Source organism: Sphaeramia orbicularis, chromosome 4, assembly GCF_902148855.1.
Source record: "Sphaeramia orbicularis chromosome 4, fSphaOr1.1, whole genome shotgun sequence".
NCBI lineage: Eukaryota > Metazoa > Chordata > Actinopteri > Kurtiformes > Apogonidae > Sphaeramia > Sphaeramia orbicularis.
Window position 1 is genome coordinate 18077990 of NC_043960.1, and position 17467 is coordinate 18095456.

The following is a 17467-nucleotide window of genomic DNA, read 5'->3' on the forward strand; positions in this document are numbered from 1 at the left end:
GCCTCTGAACGTCCAAACGGGTCATATCTGATGACCATGAAAAGATGACAAACTTTATTTTACACCAGTTATTTACATGTATTGATAGGATTCGAGGATCAACAGGTATTAAACAGTTTAGGTCAGTAGATGCTTTTGGTCGATGGGGGTTATTTGGGTCTTCATGGGTTAAACAGGGTTGGTATTGGTTCGGAACTCCACAGTGGGTGCATCACTGGTGTCCTACACACTTCAGATGCTTTTATATGGTTTCATTCTTGTTTCTTCAGTTATTCATAAGCAAAGCAACATGCAGGCTGTCATATCTCTCCATATGTAAAATCACCTAATCATACCAGACTGACATGTCATGTGATCTGAACTGTCCTGACACAGTGAAACATACTGCAGTGTTTTGTATAGTTCTGCTGTAGTGTGTGTGTGTGTGTGTGTGTCAGATCACATGTTCGCTGTGACTGCGCTGCCTCACCTCTAGCTGACTGTTCAGTTATCATAAACAGGCTTGACAAGCTTAAGAGCTAAACACTCTTCCACTCATCCATATTTACTCACATATGCTCTCCATGGGATACATGTTTAGTTGGATTTTACAGCTGACTTGGCAGGTTTAACATGCAGCTCCCTTAAATGTATTCATATTGAACGAGGGAAGGCATCCCCACTATTGAACTGCAGATTGGACTCTATTAAATTAGGCTTTTATTTCCATCGTAAGTGTTCATTAAGTCACGGTTACAACAAAAGGTGTGTACATCATTTCAGAAAATGGACTCTTAAGTGTAAATGCTATTGTCAGTTGTATTCAAAGAATACATCTGTGAGTAAAAGTGTTGTTTTGTGGATGTTTATGATTAGAGTTTGACATATTTCGTATCTTCATATTGCAAGGTGTACACTTGGGAACAAAATTAAAATGTAAAATCCAACTTTTTTTTTTAGTATTTGGTGAATAAAAGGCACAAAACATAGAAATTGAGCACTTAAAGCTGAGCATCGCCTGTTAATTGTATATTCCCCATCTTGCATTTCATAAACTTTCCGTCTTTTGATCTACTTTACACTTTGTTCTGCACAAGTTTGTTTTTCTTCTGCTTCTCAACTTTCTCATCTCTGTGGAAAAAGTCTACCGGCTCATCTTCCGCCATGTAAATTAAAATGCTATCACAGTCTGTCACACATGCACATAAAATGAAAATGTCCTTGCAGGAGGGACTTGATGTATTATATCTCATATTCTTATTTTAATGCGCTGTGTGCATATATGCATGAGCTGTGTTTTTTTTCTACTTCTGTGCTCTTTTTCTCCCCTCACGTTGAAGGTTTTTGTTTATTATGAATCCCCTTTGGCTACCATCCGCAAGTAAATAATAATAATAAAAAGAAGAACTGATCAAAAAGTAAATATGTGAAGATATGCAGAGAGTGAAAAACTAAGCAGATAAGGGGAGGCAAAACAATCACACTGTGGAATGACAGCCTCACAGCATCATGTTCAGTGAAATTAACTTTGAATTAGAACTAGAGCAAAATCTCCTGCTGTGTTGCGTGCCACCGTCAAAAATATCACATCAACAATGGAAACTTGGCTGAAAGACAATTTCCAGGTCTGAAAGTTGTGATATATATTTATTCAGATAAACAGGGAAACGCAATGTGGCGATTTAAGTGGTGAATCAGCATTATTTATATATTCAGTCTATATGCAGTCTCAGCTTTTACATTATTTTACACCAACTTAGTCTCTGGACTTGGAGTGTCAGAAAGCAGTGGCGTAGTGGTTAGCAGCATGGAGTTTACCAGTTACATGGTTATAACCTCTTACAACAGGTAGGCTACATATAGTTAAAGCTTTTGTGTGCTACGTGCTAATGCCAGTTACCGTATGTGTGTTAAGGCTCCTTTTTGCTCTGTGTATGTACAAAAACAGATATGTGCTTTTCAAACTGTGTAAATGTCCCAGCCTTTATGCATCCATGTGCTTTTCGTGTTAGAATGAGCGTTTGGCAATCAGTCCACCAGAGGGCGCTGGTCTGAATGAACATACTAAATACCAAGAAGAGGAGTAGGGGTTTTTTTACAAGAAAGAAGACAGACAGCAGTGGCTTTTCCATTGGACATGTGTGCAAAACTTTACAAATATTTACTAAATGTCCAAAAATCAGAAGTGCGTAATGTCGCTTTTTCCATTAAATCACAAATACAATGATTTGTTTATTTATTATCGCGAGATAACGTGAGAGGTCATTCCATAAACATGGCGATGAATGTAAATATAATTTACAGATATATTCATTATTATTATATATTACCCCTCTATCCCGTACTAAATTAAAAAATAATTGGGTGTCCTGGTGTGTCCACACATACCTCATCGTGTTTGCTTTAACACTCTTCTTCTTCGCTTGTTGGAACATCCATCAACATCTGTTTTTTTTTTTTTGTTTTTTTTAATTCATGTGACTCTAGTTGCAGAAAAAGGTCTTTCCATTGCAGTTTTGTGTGATATAAGATATTGTGCTACACCCGAAAAACCACCTCTTGCCAGCGCAAAAACTTTTCTTTGAAAAATAAGAGTTTTGGTGAAATTGTCATTTTTCCATTAGGTAAATTTTTATGTGCAAGTTATATTACCGCAATTTGAGGGTCTATGGAAAAGCAACTAATTACATTGAGAAGGAGGCAGTGTCATAGGCGGTGTTGGTCTGTGAGGTCATTAAACACCTCAAGACATGTCAATGGTGAATATTTTACATTGGTATTAAATGATTTGTTTCAAATCTCACACTGGCCTTATGGTTTCTGGAGGTACTGCTCAGGTTTCCTCTATTTGCATACACATCTGCAGGCTCTCTGAAAACAGACTGGAGTACACATGAAATGAGCACAGAGGACAAACAGATGGCTAAATATGTGTATGCGTATCTAATGTAGATCATAAATGAGCCTTTAGGATGGGTGAAATGCAGAGATGGAATTTCCTTACAGGGGTAATAAAGGGAGTTAACCTTTAACCTTTTTAACAGTGTTATCATGATGAACCCATTCAAGAGGGTTTTTTGGGGGTTATTTTCCCCCAAACAAAACCTTATTACAGACTCAGTGCTCAAGTAAAGGCAGATAAAGTATTCAAAATAATAAATGCATCCATCCAAAATATTATTGCCATGTTTTCGAAATTTGCAGGTGACATATGACCAGTGTTTGGCAATGTTACTAATTTGATTACATTTAGTCTAGCTGCACCAATTTCCAAACGCATCACACATTTTCAACTAAATTTTCAGAAAATCAGCTAAAGAAAATGCTAATTTATGCATGGACAGGGGTGGAAACAACACCCTTTTTGCATTTAGGATGCAAAAGAAAGAGTGATTGATTTGTAATCTGTCTTTTGTTATTTGACTCTTTCACTCTAATGCAAAACTGAGATTGGAAGTAGGGTTAGAGTATCACCTTATCTCTCAAAAAATCATAACCTGTATATATTAATAAATCCCAGATTAGTGCCAATATGCACACTTATTGTATAGTCAAAAATACACCTTCCCAAACACCTATAGCCCTGAAGAAAATTTTAAAACATCATAAAACCTTCAGTTTTCTTGATTTGTTTTGAGGTTTATGTCGGAGTAGTTTTATACAGTACTATGTGTCTCATTTGAGCTCTTTCTAAAGGTTGCATTATTGATTTCCCTGTGCAGTTTCTCATAAAAGACACAAAAATATACATCACCAAACTGAAGATTTTACCTTTTCAATAGACTGTATATCAAATAATAAAAATGAAACATTTGCTCAGGTTTCACCTTGACTTTACATGTGCAGGAGGAAATTGCCTGTCTACTGGATGATTAACTCTTGTTTCTTTGAGTTTCCTTCAGAATTGCCAAGTTGGTGCTGTAAACTCTCAGAGGATTTTTTTTTTCTGGGCACAGTGGGTCTGAGCTGACACAACAGCTTTTCTGATAATGAGCCTTTACCTTTTTCACCCAGCCTTTTATCGTCATTTTAATCAACATAATGCCTGTGCAATATGCTGTGTAATTAAGCCTGGTTTATCTCTGCTTTGCCAAATCCACACTTAAAAGAAAAAAGATTTTAGATTGGCATTATGACAGGGTCCTGTCTACGTAGTGAAATATGCAGACAAAAGAATAAGCCATGTTATTAAAAGAATGTGTTTTCTTTTTCTTTCCCCCCCGCCCATATACTGTAAATCTATATATCATGCCAAAAATGTCCCTGCTTCCTCGAAAGTCTGCATTCATTCTGTAACTGTTTGAAAAATGAGCACAAAGGACAAGTTCTTCTAGCCAGAATCGAACAAAGATTTAAAGCGCACATTTAATACTCTGCTCCTGTAGCCAATGGGACGTTTTCATCTGTATAGTGTTCCACCGAGTCGATGTTTTGAAGGTGACATTCTACAGCATCTCGAGTATGTTTCATGTTACTCGAGCATGCATGGATTTCCAATAACAAGATGTTAAATGCTCAAATATGATATCAAAGTGTAACCTTAACCCTCTCCATTGTAGGATTTAGAAAAACAAAACAAAATACAGTGTTTACATGCACACTAATATTCTGGTTGTGTGTCTTACCCCTGTTTTGACAATATTCTGACGAATATTCTGACGAATATTATATTATGACGAAGGGGAAATAATATCCTTATATACATTTAAAAAAAGTGTCCTAGTTACTTATTTGTGCAGGTGCTTGTCATGTTTATAACATAACATCTTAATTTAATCTGACAGTTCAGTAGCTGCTGCCTAAAACAAGGCCACCTTTTTTTATTGCAGACTTAGCACGACTAGATGCCAGCATTGCGTTGTGGATTTGTTGTACTAGTATTCACCTACTGGCAGCAGGAGATGAGATCAACAGGTAAACATGTCTGTCACTAGTCACTTTTCCATTGGACATCTGCGCAAAACTGTACCAATATTTACTAAATGTTGAAAAAACAGAAGTGCGTAATGTCGGTTTTTACATTAAATCACAAATGCGATGATTTGTTTATTTACCATTGCGAGATGACATGAGAAGTCATTCCACAAATATGATGACGAACATAAATATCGTGTTGATTTACAGATATATTCATTATTATTATATATTACCTGTCTATCCTGTACTAAATTAAAAAAAGGATTTGGTTTCCTGGTGTGTCCACACATACCACGCCATGTTTCTTTTAAAACTCTTCTTCTTCGCTTGTTGTAACATTCGTCAACATCCATTTTTTGTATTCACATGACTCTAGTTGCAGAAAAAGGTCTTTCTATTGCAGTTTTGCGTGATATACCATTTGCGCTACGCCTGAAAAACCACCTCTTGCCAGCGCAAAAACTTTTAATCGAAAAACGAGAGTTTTGGCAAAATCGTCGTTTTTGCATTAGGTAAATTTTAATGCGCAAGTTATAGTCACACAATTTGAGGGTCCATGGAAAAGCAACTACTGTCACCACGTAGGACAAGGGGGAGCATAAAGATATGCAGCAATGACTGATGGGAGAAGGTCATCATGATGGGGTTCAGTGATTGATTTAAATGTTAATATGTAGTTTTTCATCATGACGCAACCTGTTGCATGGTTCAGTGTCTGCCAAAATCGGCCAGCAAAAGGATCCAATCTGGCCCTTGGGATGAATTTATGAAATGCAAAAATTACATTGAAAATAGTAACAATCATTCTAGTTTAGGTTCCACATTCACCCCAATTCAATCTCAAGTGGGGCAGAGCAGTACAATATTATCATAATAATCTATAAATACAGACAAATCCAAAATGTTCCCTTTGTTTTAGTGTAAAAAAAACAGTTTAATTACGGGCGTCATTGTCAGTTTTAATACTTGTATAGATATGTTTTCACCATATTACAATCAATCATTATACAGCAGGTTTATGGGTGCAGTACCACTTTAAAGCACATGCGTTTCATTCCAAAAACAGAGCTACAATAGCATACTCTTTTGCCAAAACAGGCCGATGCATCTATTGACCATTGTGTGATTGTCGGTGCTCTGCATGTGTGTGGTGTATTACTTTTATAGCCTGTGATTTATAGCACCTTTGTTTCACAGGCAGCGATTTATCAAAGTAAAAATGACCCAGGCCCTCAGAAACAAGCCCACTTCATTATTCAAACATCACATCTCAGCCCCCCGCACGATAGACTCCGCCTGTTAACAAGAAGGGCTTATTAACAAGGTTAGCTGTGTGGGAGTGTGTGTGGGCTGCGTTACACGGCCTGTCAAAAGTGAATCAATGTGGGTAAAAAAAAACTGGCTCTAATGCGTGTTTATTTGTGCAGGTCGTAGGTCTCCTTTAATCAGAGGCTGCCTTCTTTCTAGTTTCATTTTGCCTACGGTGATGAGACTGCAGCAGGTTAAATGTGAAGAAATATGAGTGTTTTTGTCTGACTTTAAATGCACTGCTGAACTTTAGCTCACTGGATGAGTCATGAATCATCTGCTTTTCTTTCTCCTTTTACCTACTTATTCATGCATCATGCCTGTCTCCTTTTTTTATTTTTTGTTTTTTTTTCCCTCAGCCACTCGATTCACTCAATAATCCATCGGTCACTCAAATTCTGCCTGTCTCCATTTTCTCATTTATTCTGAGTGACCGTGTCTATTTCACACTCTCAATCATGGACTTTCAGCTCTTTCAGTCTCTTCTTCATGTACTGGAATAAGCAGGTTTTCTTATAATCACCTGTCACTGAGTTCATTGGAGTGCCATTTGCCAGTCTTAATGGTAGATATGTTCTGATAGCTCCTTTTAACGGTTTATACATTATATATAATGTCTCCGGCACGCAGTGTGATTGAATGAAACTTTAATTGAAAAAAAAGGCTGATGGCAGAACTGCAGTATATGAGTGAGGTTACCTCTGGAGGTTTATTACCTAACAGATCACAGTTGAATCCATATAAAGAAAGCCTTATATTCATGACAGATTTTTGCAAGTTGGCGAAAAAAAAACAATTTTTATTATTGATGGAACTCTTGGGTTTTAACATAATATCATCACATAATACAGATGGCAATGACTTTTAAGACAATAGACAGGCATGCCAAGTTGGTTAAAAAGTTTTTCCATTGAGTGTGTGTGTGTGTGTGTGTGTGTGTATGTGTATGTATGTATATATATATATATATATATATATATATATATATATATATATATATATATATATATATATATATATATATATATATGTACATATATATATATGTATATATATGTATATATATATATGATATTGAAGTAAATGCAACTAATGCAGCTGTGCTTTGTTTAATTGCTGTTGCAGCTGATCTATGATCAGTGTTGGATAGTAACATCACTGCTAAGTGTTATCAGCAGTTTTAGCTGCAAATAATCCATTCCACATCCTGACTCAAACCACCATGTGCCTTTTTTCCCAATTAAAGTGTCATTCAATGACACTGGGTGCCAATAATTCTGTGGAATGTATAAAGTCCTGCCCCCTAATAGGTACTTTTTAGTCCAAGGACTATTGGTATCAGTTGTCGTCCGTCCGTCGTCCGTCCGTAAACAATTATTCAAGAATCTTCTTCTCCAAAATCCTCAGTCAGAATGACTTGATATTTGCAGTGGAACATCTTTGCGGTAAGGTCTACCAAGCCAGTTCGAAGAATTGGGAGGTATTGATTTTGGACTTTTTTATGAAGTTTGAAAATGTGAAAAATCCCCATTGGTTTATAATGGGACAAATTTTAAAGTGCTATAACATGAAAACAGTTGAAGATATTAATAGAATTACTCTTGGCAATAGATAGGAAGTCACATGTGGGCTTTCATCTGGTACAAAGACCTTTGACCTTGAGTGACCTTGAAACGTCAAGCGAATGTCAATTAATGTCTTTAAATATGCTGTTGGACTACAGGACACTCGGTCCTATTTCTTTGATTGAGGGAAAGTTTGTTTTTTGTTTTTTTTTCCCCCTGGGTAATTTCAGTGGAAACATGCTGAGGCTTTTCCAAAATCTCAGGTAAATGATCAAAGTTCCTGTGGTGAAAAAGAAGCTTATGTTGTATTTTTACTCAAGGAAATTATCTCAACACTTAAAACTGTGTGTGGTCAGTTCTAGAAACTGACACTGCCACATAAAAAAAATAATGTGACCAACCAAAAAAAATAAAAAATTTGGAGTATCTGAGAAGTAAATCAGCAGTTGAGTTTGTCAATGTGAATGTGACCAAACAAATCCAGTCCATGTAGAACCCGTCACACCTTGTAGGACTTCAAAGATCTGCTGTTAAAGTCTTCATGCCGGATACCATAGCACTGTTTCAGAGATCTTATGGAGTCCAGGCCTTGTGAACCTAAACAATGTTAGGTAGGTAGTAATAAAGTTATGTTCCCATTAATGCTTTGATTCAGATCCTGTTGTCCAGTTAATTAATTTTGGTAGAGTTGGTAAAAATATATTGTATTGAATTCCATGCAGCTTTCATACAAATGAATGTAGATGATTGTCACTTCTGCACAAAATATTTCCAAAGCTCAAATCACATGTAAAACCTATCACGTAAAAAACTATGACAAGTTTAACCCATAAAGACCCAAACATCCACCGGTGACCAAAAGCATCTACTGATCTAAAATGTTTAATACCTGTTGATCCACTAAACCTATCAATACATGTAAATAACTGATGTAAAATACAGTTTGTCATCTTTTCATGGTCATCAGATATGACCCATTTGGACGTTCAGAGGCTCCGTAGTGAATGTGGAAACACTGTCATCTTCTACAACATTGATTCACCAGTAAAACCTACAGAGTTGGATCAATGACAGTAGATGGAGATGCTTGGTTTATGTTCAGTTATTGATATCTTTGCTGAAAAAGTTACTTTTTCTTCAGTTTTTTTCTGTTTCTGATATAATTTTTGAATTTACTCTGATCTTTAATGAACATCTACCTGATCAGTGAATTAAATATAGGAAAATACATGATTTACACTGAAATAATTGCAAAATACAGAGGATACTATTGTAATGAATGGTGATAAATCACTTTAAAAAGGTTAAATGTACAGGAAAAATTCAATTACTACTCTAAAAGTACCACTGGGTCTTTATGGGTTAATAATAGTACAGTGTTCTTTAAACATACTAAGTCATGATGTTATTTTAACATTTTATCTGTATTTTGTGTAAAGTTTTTCACATTGAATTATTTTTTTGGCAGTGTGGAACTTATTAAATGATATTTTAAGATTCATCCTCCAAATGTTTTCATTTATCTACTTTATCTAAATGAAAATGGATCCATATCGATCAGCAGAGCAACAGGATACTTTTGGAAGAAAAGTTGAGCTCATGTTTGACTCATTAAATCATGAACATGTTTTCCATTTGGTTCATCATACTACAGGGTGTCCCATAAGTCTCCATACATAGGAGACATAATACATATGGTTCTAACATGTATTTCTTTATATTTCTTCTTTATAGTTCTTCAGCAGTGGAGGACACGCATTGAAATGTGTTCCCGACAAAATGGCAGTGATATAGAGCATATTATATAAATAAAAATGGTTTATGTCAAGAAACGTTTATTTATCCTATGTATGGAGACTTATGGGACACCCTGTAGTTTGGATGTCTTAATTTCTGTAAGCGAATGAAACTGTTACACGTGGATGAAAAAGTTCTTGAAGGTAAACCATAACATTGTTTCTCCAAAGCTGCTTCGCTATTGTGTTGGTTCTGTCAGCAGCAGCGTCTACTAGAAAGGACAGTTATTCATGTGAAACATTGAGGCTTGTAACTTCTAACAGGAGATAAGGAGTTTTGTTTAGTGTTTTTATTTTCTTGGCTGCGTTTGTAAGCTGATTTATTTTGCCTTTAACCGTCTTCGATAGCTTACATGTCGAGGTGGCCCGGTGGGATCTATCTGATGCATCTTCACCTGGATGTTTGGCAGCTGTTCTGTGAGAGACAGCTGATGGAGATGTATCTAAGCCGTCATCTCCGCACCGCTCGGGGATTTGTCAGCTAAACCAGTCAGCTAAGATCCCTTCTCCTCACTCTACTGAGCCTTACGTGTCTGGCAGCATGTAATGTTTCTTTTTACCATTGGCTACAATTTGAGAATAAAATCCACTCCCCTCTAGGCAGATATGTGGCAGAGCACAAGACCTTTTTTTCTCCATGCTTCAGATTTCAAGGAAAGAAATACGTCGAGGCATTGATTTTTATCACAGGGACTGGGGTCGGAGGGGGAGAGGGGAGAGCAAAGAACGAGTTGAAAAGGAGATGATAAAAGTGTTTCTGGAAAGAGCAGATGTGAGTGGTCAGTTTTCTTTCGGTAGATGATACAGCTAGATAATATAGACCTCTGTGCAGGGTTTTAGTGATTTCGTAACACTGATCGTACTTTCCAGTCTATAAGCTGCTACTTTTTTTCCCACACATTCAACCCGTGGCTCTAAAATGATGCGGCTAATTAATGTTTTCTGGGCTAACGATCAAGCCGGCTGATGATGAAGAAGGAAATAGAGGTGCTGCATATAAGCTTGGCATCAATGAATTGACGGTGAGACGTTGGAGACGGGGTGAGTGCGGTTTATAATCTGGAAAATACGGTATTTATTTATTTCGAACATGCAAAGAAACAAAATGAAACAAAATTAAGCCAATTAAGACAAACAAAATAACATATAAATGAACAGAATCTATCTTTAAGTACGTGCAAGTCTGAATTTTGCATAGTCGAAAAGGAGTAGGAAGAAGTATAAACTTATTTAACCCTTTCATGCATGAATTATGAGAACCTTACTCAAGATTTTTTTCCTGAGTGTTTTTATTCCTCTTTAGGCATGAAAAAAACAATGCGATTTAATATCTTTTAATGGACCTATTTTTTGTGGAGTACAAAAATGTCCACTCATTTGGACACCATGTGTTTAATTTTTGAAGCAAAGAAACATATTTAAATTGCAATATCAGAAAGTGATAAACTGTAGAGCTGCAATCGATTAATCGACCAGGTGCTTGAAGCCAATGCAAAAATTCACGATTTGATTAATCGTCTCGAATTGATTGAAGGGAGATATTCTATTGCAGTTTTCCTGAATTGAAGCTTCTTTGTGTGTCACAATAAGTGTCTGTGTGAAACACAACAGTGGAACCAATGTTTAACAGCAGAGAAATGACAGAAACAAAGCTTTGATTCAGGAGAACTGTGGTTGAATGATTTTTTGGGATCGCTTTGAGTCGATTAATCGGTTGCAGCTCTAATATACTGTGTGAAAACTATGGAATGAAAACATTTTTAATGCCACTAATCTGATGTTTTCTCACCTTTTATCATACTCTAATACTAGTTATCATTCAGTTCATGGAGATAATATGCAAAAAAACAACAAAAAACAACTTTTTGTTTAAGAAAACTGTTAATTACAGTCTAAAAACAATTAGCAATTGATTACACGCAAACATGTTAGTGCAGATCAGGTTACCCAAGAACAGCAAAGTCACAGTAATGGTATGGATTGCAGTGTATAGGATGGTGCTGTGTTGGCTGATAAGGAACTAAAACAACAAAACCCATGAATATATAAGAGAACAGCTGTAGAATAACTGTCCACTGTAGTGACCACTATGCATGAAAGGGTTAATCCTACCCCTCAAGTGCTTTTACACCTTTATCACTAATTTAATACAACAAACAATACATTTTTTCCTAATTTTACCATTCAACCACAACAAATACATAATGCAGTAATTGAATTGTACACAACAATATGATTATGGCACTACAGTCATACAAACAGACTCAACAATTCAACCATTTTCTTCAATAATTACAGCAGATTTATCAATACTTAGATGTTAACCCTTTATAGGGCACTCATAGAAATACTCTGAAATTCCAAATTTCTACCTTAGTGTGATATTGGAGGACATAACAAGACATTACTTTTGTGAAATGTTTCAAAATTGTTATGTAAAAAAATCAAGGTCAGTGAAGTTACCATATTTGGTTCCTTGCCCATAAGTGGCAAAAAAAAAAATCCAAGAAGAATATAAAAAAAAAATACTAGAAAAACACATGTAATGGGAAAAGAACATGTATTTTAGAATATTTTCAGAGCATTAGACCAGCATAAGTGCTGATACAGACACCTGTCAACATACACATTATAACTTTGAACATCGGATTATCTGATGCATCTTCACCTGCAGCAACACAAAGAAGAACAAAGCTAAAGGTGGCCTAAGGCTGTTAAACTGTTTAAAAGAAGAAATAAAAAGTATATATTGCAGAATTAATGCATTTTACATGTAAAAATATTAAAAACCCTTATGTACAGTGCTAAAAATCAACAGACATACAAATAGAAATAATCAGCTGGTGTGTAAAAAAAAAAAGTGCATTGTAAAATATTTTTCCTTCATGTCATGAAAATATGTAGTGAAAATGTTCTTTCTATGAAGACCCCCCCCCCCCCCCCCCCGCAGTAGTCTGGTCTCATTTGCTGACTCTAATAAGTGCACTGCAGGTCATTTTGTAAATTATTGTTCCTGTATTTAGACTCGTGGGTTAAAATGAGAGTTTGATGTTTTCTGTGTGGGCTGTGATTGACAGGTGTGATGGATAAATCATTCTCCTGCTGATTCAGACCTTTGAAAATCAGTGGATTTGAAGAAACTGTTTTCCAAACAGGCAGCTAAACTGTACTTGGTTAAACAGTTGCATTAATGAGGCTGCCAGATGATTTCCCATTACTTAATTAGAAGCTGGGATGTTAGCATGACTTAGCTACATTCTGTATTACATGGTCTGTCAGCTTGTCTGCTAAAACAAGCACATTTATTTAATATTATGTAAATATTATCTAAAGCTTTTTACTGTTGGAGGTGGTACCATCTTGAATATTGTGCCTTTAACCTGCTCATGTAAATACTTTTTTTTTTTTTTTAATTAGTGATGGTTAACAAGACATTGTGGACAGAAAAACAACAACAACACATAAACAAAAGGAAAATCAAACAAATAAACAAACCAAAAACAACAATAACAATGTATAAATACTTAACGTTTTAGAAGTTCTAATAATGTGACTGAAGAAAAACATTCTTGATTCAATATAGCATTGTAATACAAACTAAGTCACATAAGGTAACAGATGACATATATATATATTTGACAGATTTACTAATAAGTGACACCTGCTGCACCTCTGCAAAAAATAACTTTATCCCTCAAAAGCAGAGACCAAACTTTTCTACTTCCATTAATAACAAAACCTCTATTTGTTTCAGTGTTGCCTGTAATGTTGAGGTTTTCTTAAGAATAATGAATCTTAAAGAATAATCAATAATGAAGGGATATAATTAATGACAATAGATCAATGAAAATACATTTTTCTTTTTTTTTTCTTTTTTTTTTTTTTTGGACACAGTCTGCTAATAAATCAAGTAAACACTGAAAAATACCCTGAAAACATATGATAATAATAAAATAAAGAGCTTTAATGGGCTGAGTAAAGGTTAGATGTGGACAAAAAGTCATTTAGAAGCTGAAAACTGTGACCTTCTACATTGAAAACAATAAAGTCCACGATAAAAACAAAAACATACATTTTCTGTAAAATGGTCCATTCTCAAAACAAATAAAATGTAATATGTGGACTTTAGAAGAATCACATGAAACTACAGGAGATGCAGAAGTCCAGAACAACACACTGAGCCTTTGAGGGTTAAAGGAATGTGATTACAGACCTATTACTGTGAACAGTCTGAAAACAGTGGTCAGTAATGTTATCTCATCACAAATTTATCCTAACGTTTTATTTGTTGCTTTCTCCTCTAAGATAACTGAACACAGCATGTAGTCATTGTTTTTCCTCCAACATAGAGTGAAAGCAAGTGGTCCCAGGCACAACAAACCCCACCCCTCACACATATTGTAGTTTAGTTTGGCATCGATCCAGCTGATGTCATCATGTCTATGTATGTGGTGATGTCAGCATATCAGTTGCCTCTATATATGTACCAAGTTTGAAGTAAATTGAAACAAAATTAATGTTTTTATAGACACTTGAAATTCCGCCCATTATAAGTAAATGGGAAAAGGAAAAACATTTTAACCCTTTCATGCATAGTGGTCACTCCAGTGGACAGTTATTCTACAGCTGTTCTCTTACATATTCATAGGTTTTGTTTTTTTAGTCCCATCTATTCTCTCTGTAGCACTTTGAGATTCTGCTGAATGAAAAGCGCTTTATAAATGCAAATATTATTATTATCATTATATCAGCCAACACAGTGGACGCTTATGCATCATCCCATCCGCTGCAATTCATACCATTTCTGTAACCTTGCTGTTCTTGATAAACCTGATCTGAAGAAATATTAAGAAATATTTTAAATCAATTGCTAATTGTTATTAGACTGTAATTAACACTTTTCTTAATAAAAAAACAATTTTTTTTTGCATATTATCTCCATGAAGTTAGTAATAACTAGTATTAGAGTATGTTAAAATGTGAGAAAACATCAGATTAGCTGCATGAAGAATGTTTTTGTTTCATAGTTTTTCTTCTTCCCACTCCTTTTCGAGTGTAGATGAATGATTTTGGAATTTTGAATTCGCATTTATTTTGTAAATGCTCAAAATAAACAAAAAATGAATGAATGAATGAATGAATGAATGAATGAATAGTTTTCACACAGTATATCACTTTCTGATGATGGGTTTTAAATACATGTTTCTTTGCTTCAAAAATTAAATGCATGTTGTCCAGCTGAGCAGACGTGTTTGTAACTCCATGAAAAACAGGTTCATAAAAAAAAAAAAAAAAGAAAAAAAAAATTCAGTTGCATTTTTTAATGCCTCAAGATGAATAAAAACACTCAGGAAAAAAATCTCGACTCAGGTTCTCATAATTCATGCATGAAAGTGTTAAAAAATTCATTAAAAATGTGAACTTTGACCTATTTTTCTCAAAATGTAATAACATCTATTCTGGGTCACTGGCAATCTATAAATCCTATTTGGTATGAATTCAACCAATACTTTTGCTGCTACAGACATTTGAAATTTTTGCCCATTATAAGTAAATGAAAAAAAAAAAAAAAAAAAAAAAAGATTTAAAAAATTCATAAAAATTTGAAACTTTGACATACTTTTCTCAAAATGTAATGAGATCTATTCTGGGTCACTGGCAATCTATAAACCCCATTTGGTATGAATTCAACCAATAGTTTTGCTGCTAGAGTGTTAAAAAACAAAACAAAAAAAACCAAACCAAAAACAATAGCCCTTGCCTCACCTTTGGGGGGTGGGTGGGTGGATAATAAGTGAATATATCTCAATTCTGACATGACTGGGCCTTTGTCTGTTCTGAGATAATGCAATAACACTTCAGTGTCTCCGGAAAATACTTAATTTAATAATTTAATACTTCCATACAGTTTCTTCACACTAGATGATTACACCCTCCCTACCCCCTTCACTGTGTATGTGTGTGTATGTGTGTGTATGTGTGTTATTCTGACAGTCTGCTTAGCGGGGTTGACCACGACTACAGCTATAGATCAAGGCCTAAGCTAGTCTGGTTTCCAAAGAAAAGGCCAACACAAATACCACAGAAATGTCACTGAGCGTATAGATGAGACCTGTGATTTCCTGCACACACACACACACACACACACACACACACACACACACACACACACACGCTGATATGCACACCCAGGATTATCTGGACCGTCTTAACCTGCCCTAACAGCTTGTTCTGTGTGGTTGTCCAGTGTCTCACTGTGATAAATGACTCTAAATACCGTAATAAGCCACATCATCAGGCACTAATGATCCAATTAGAGAACTTCCCTGTCCGACATTACCGGCCTTTCTCTCAGCCTGCTCATTTTCTGAGGCTGTGGTGTTAAACGACATAAACTCATGAGTGTTCTTTTTTAATTTTACAATAGGTCATTTATCTACATTACAACACCTTTTGTGATACGACCTCATCTAATAACTAGAAGAAAAAAACCCAAATAACCATATGAAAACTATTGGTCTATTTCTTACTGTATACAAACTCAAAAACAGTTTAATTTGATCCTTTATTTTTTGTTTTAATTTCATTTAGTATGTAATCAATAAAGCATGGAACAGAATTTAACCCATAAAACCAAGTGCTACTTTTGTGGCAGTTCCCAAATGAATTTTTCTTTCTATTCAACTTTTCATAAGGGATTCATCACCTTTTATTATCATATTATCCTCTGCATTTTGCACTTTTTCAGTGAAAGTCAGGCATTTTCTTATATTTATTTTACTGATCATGTACTTTAATCATCATCCTGATGTTACATTTGAGGGTTATTATATCAAAAACAGAGAAAACTTAAGAAAAAGTGACTTTTCCTGTAAAATACGTCAATAACTGAATGTAAAAACAAGCATCTCCAACAACTGTCTTTTGTCAAACTCTATGGATTTTACTGGTGAGTCATTGTTGTAGAAGATGACAGTGTTTTCACAGAGCCTCTGAACGTCCAAATGGGTCATATCTGATGACCGTGAAAAGATGAGAAACTATATTTTACACCAATTATTTACATGTATTGATAGGATTAGTGGATCAACAGGTATTAAACAGTTTATATCAGTAGATGGTTTGAATCGCCAGTGGCTGTTTGGGTTTCTATGGGTTAAGTATTAATTTATATATATTCATGGAAAAAATTATTAGACCACTCCTTGTTTTCTTCAATTTCTTGTTCATTTGAATGCCTGGTACAACTAAAGGTATATTTGTTTGGACACATATAATAATAACAACAAAAAGAGCTCATAAGAGTTTCATTTCAGAGCTGATATCTGTCCATTTTCCATGTTGTCTTGATAATAACCAAAATCACTTCAGTTCTTACATCAATAGCTGTGGCATTATACTGAGAAAAACAGTGCTTTTAGGCATTCCATGTTTTCTTTTCTGTCTGTTTCAGTCACATGATACACACAGAAGTTAGTACTTGTTTGCATAACCATTGTCTTTGATGACTTTTGATGGTTTAATAATTTTCTCCGTGACTGTAAAAGTAAAATGGAAAAAATAGTTTTAAGATAAAAAAAGAGTAAGTAAAAGAGTAAGTAAGAGTAAGTAAAAGAGATCAGTGGTGCTTTAATCTGCTGTGGCATCATTTGCAGTCTTCACCTCATTTGTCCTCTTGTTCATAACGTGGCCTTCATGCAGATTTCCTGCTTAAATCAATGCTGTATGGAAGAAGAAGAAAGTATCACCTAAATGATGACAAAAATTAAGCTTAAAGAGTGTGATTTGTGACCAAAGACAAATACATGACAGGACATAATATGAATCATATGAGGCGTTTTTCTGTTACTACAGAGTACGTGTTAGTGCAGCTTTTTTCATTGGCTTTGAAAAAGTAACAAA

At 35.1% G+C, this 17467-nt stretch overlaps 1 protein-coding gene across 2 annotated transcripts in view; it reads left to right on the forward strand.

Moving 5' to 3' along the window:
• LOC115418049 (carboxyl-terminal PDZ ligand of neuronal nitric oxide synthase protein-like) overlaps positions 1-17467 on the forward strand; it is a 431902-nt gene that overhangs the window by 207653 nt on the left and 206782 nt on the right. The gene's annotated exons all lie outside the window — the stretch shown is intronic.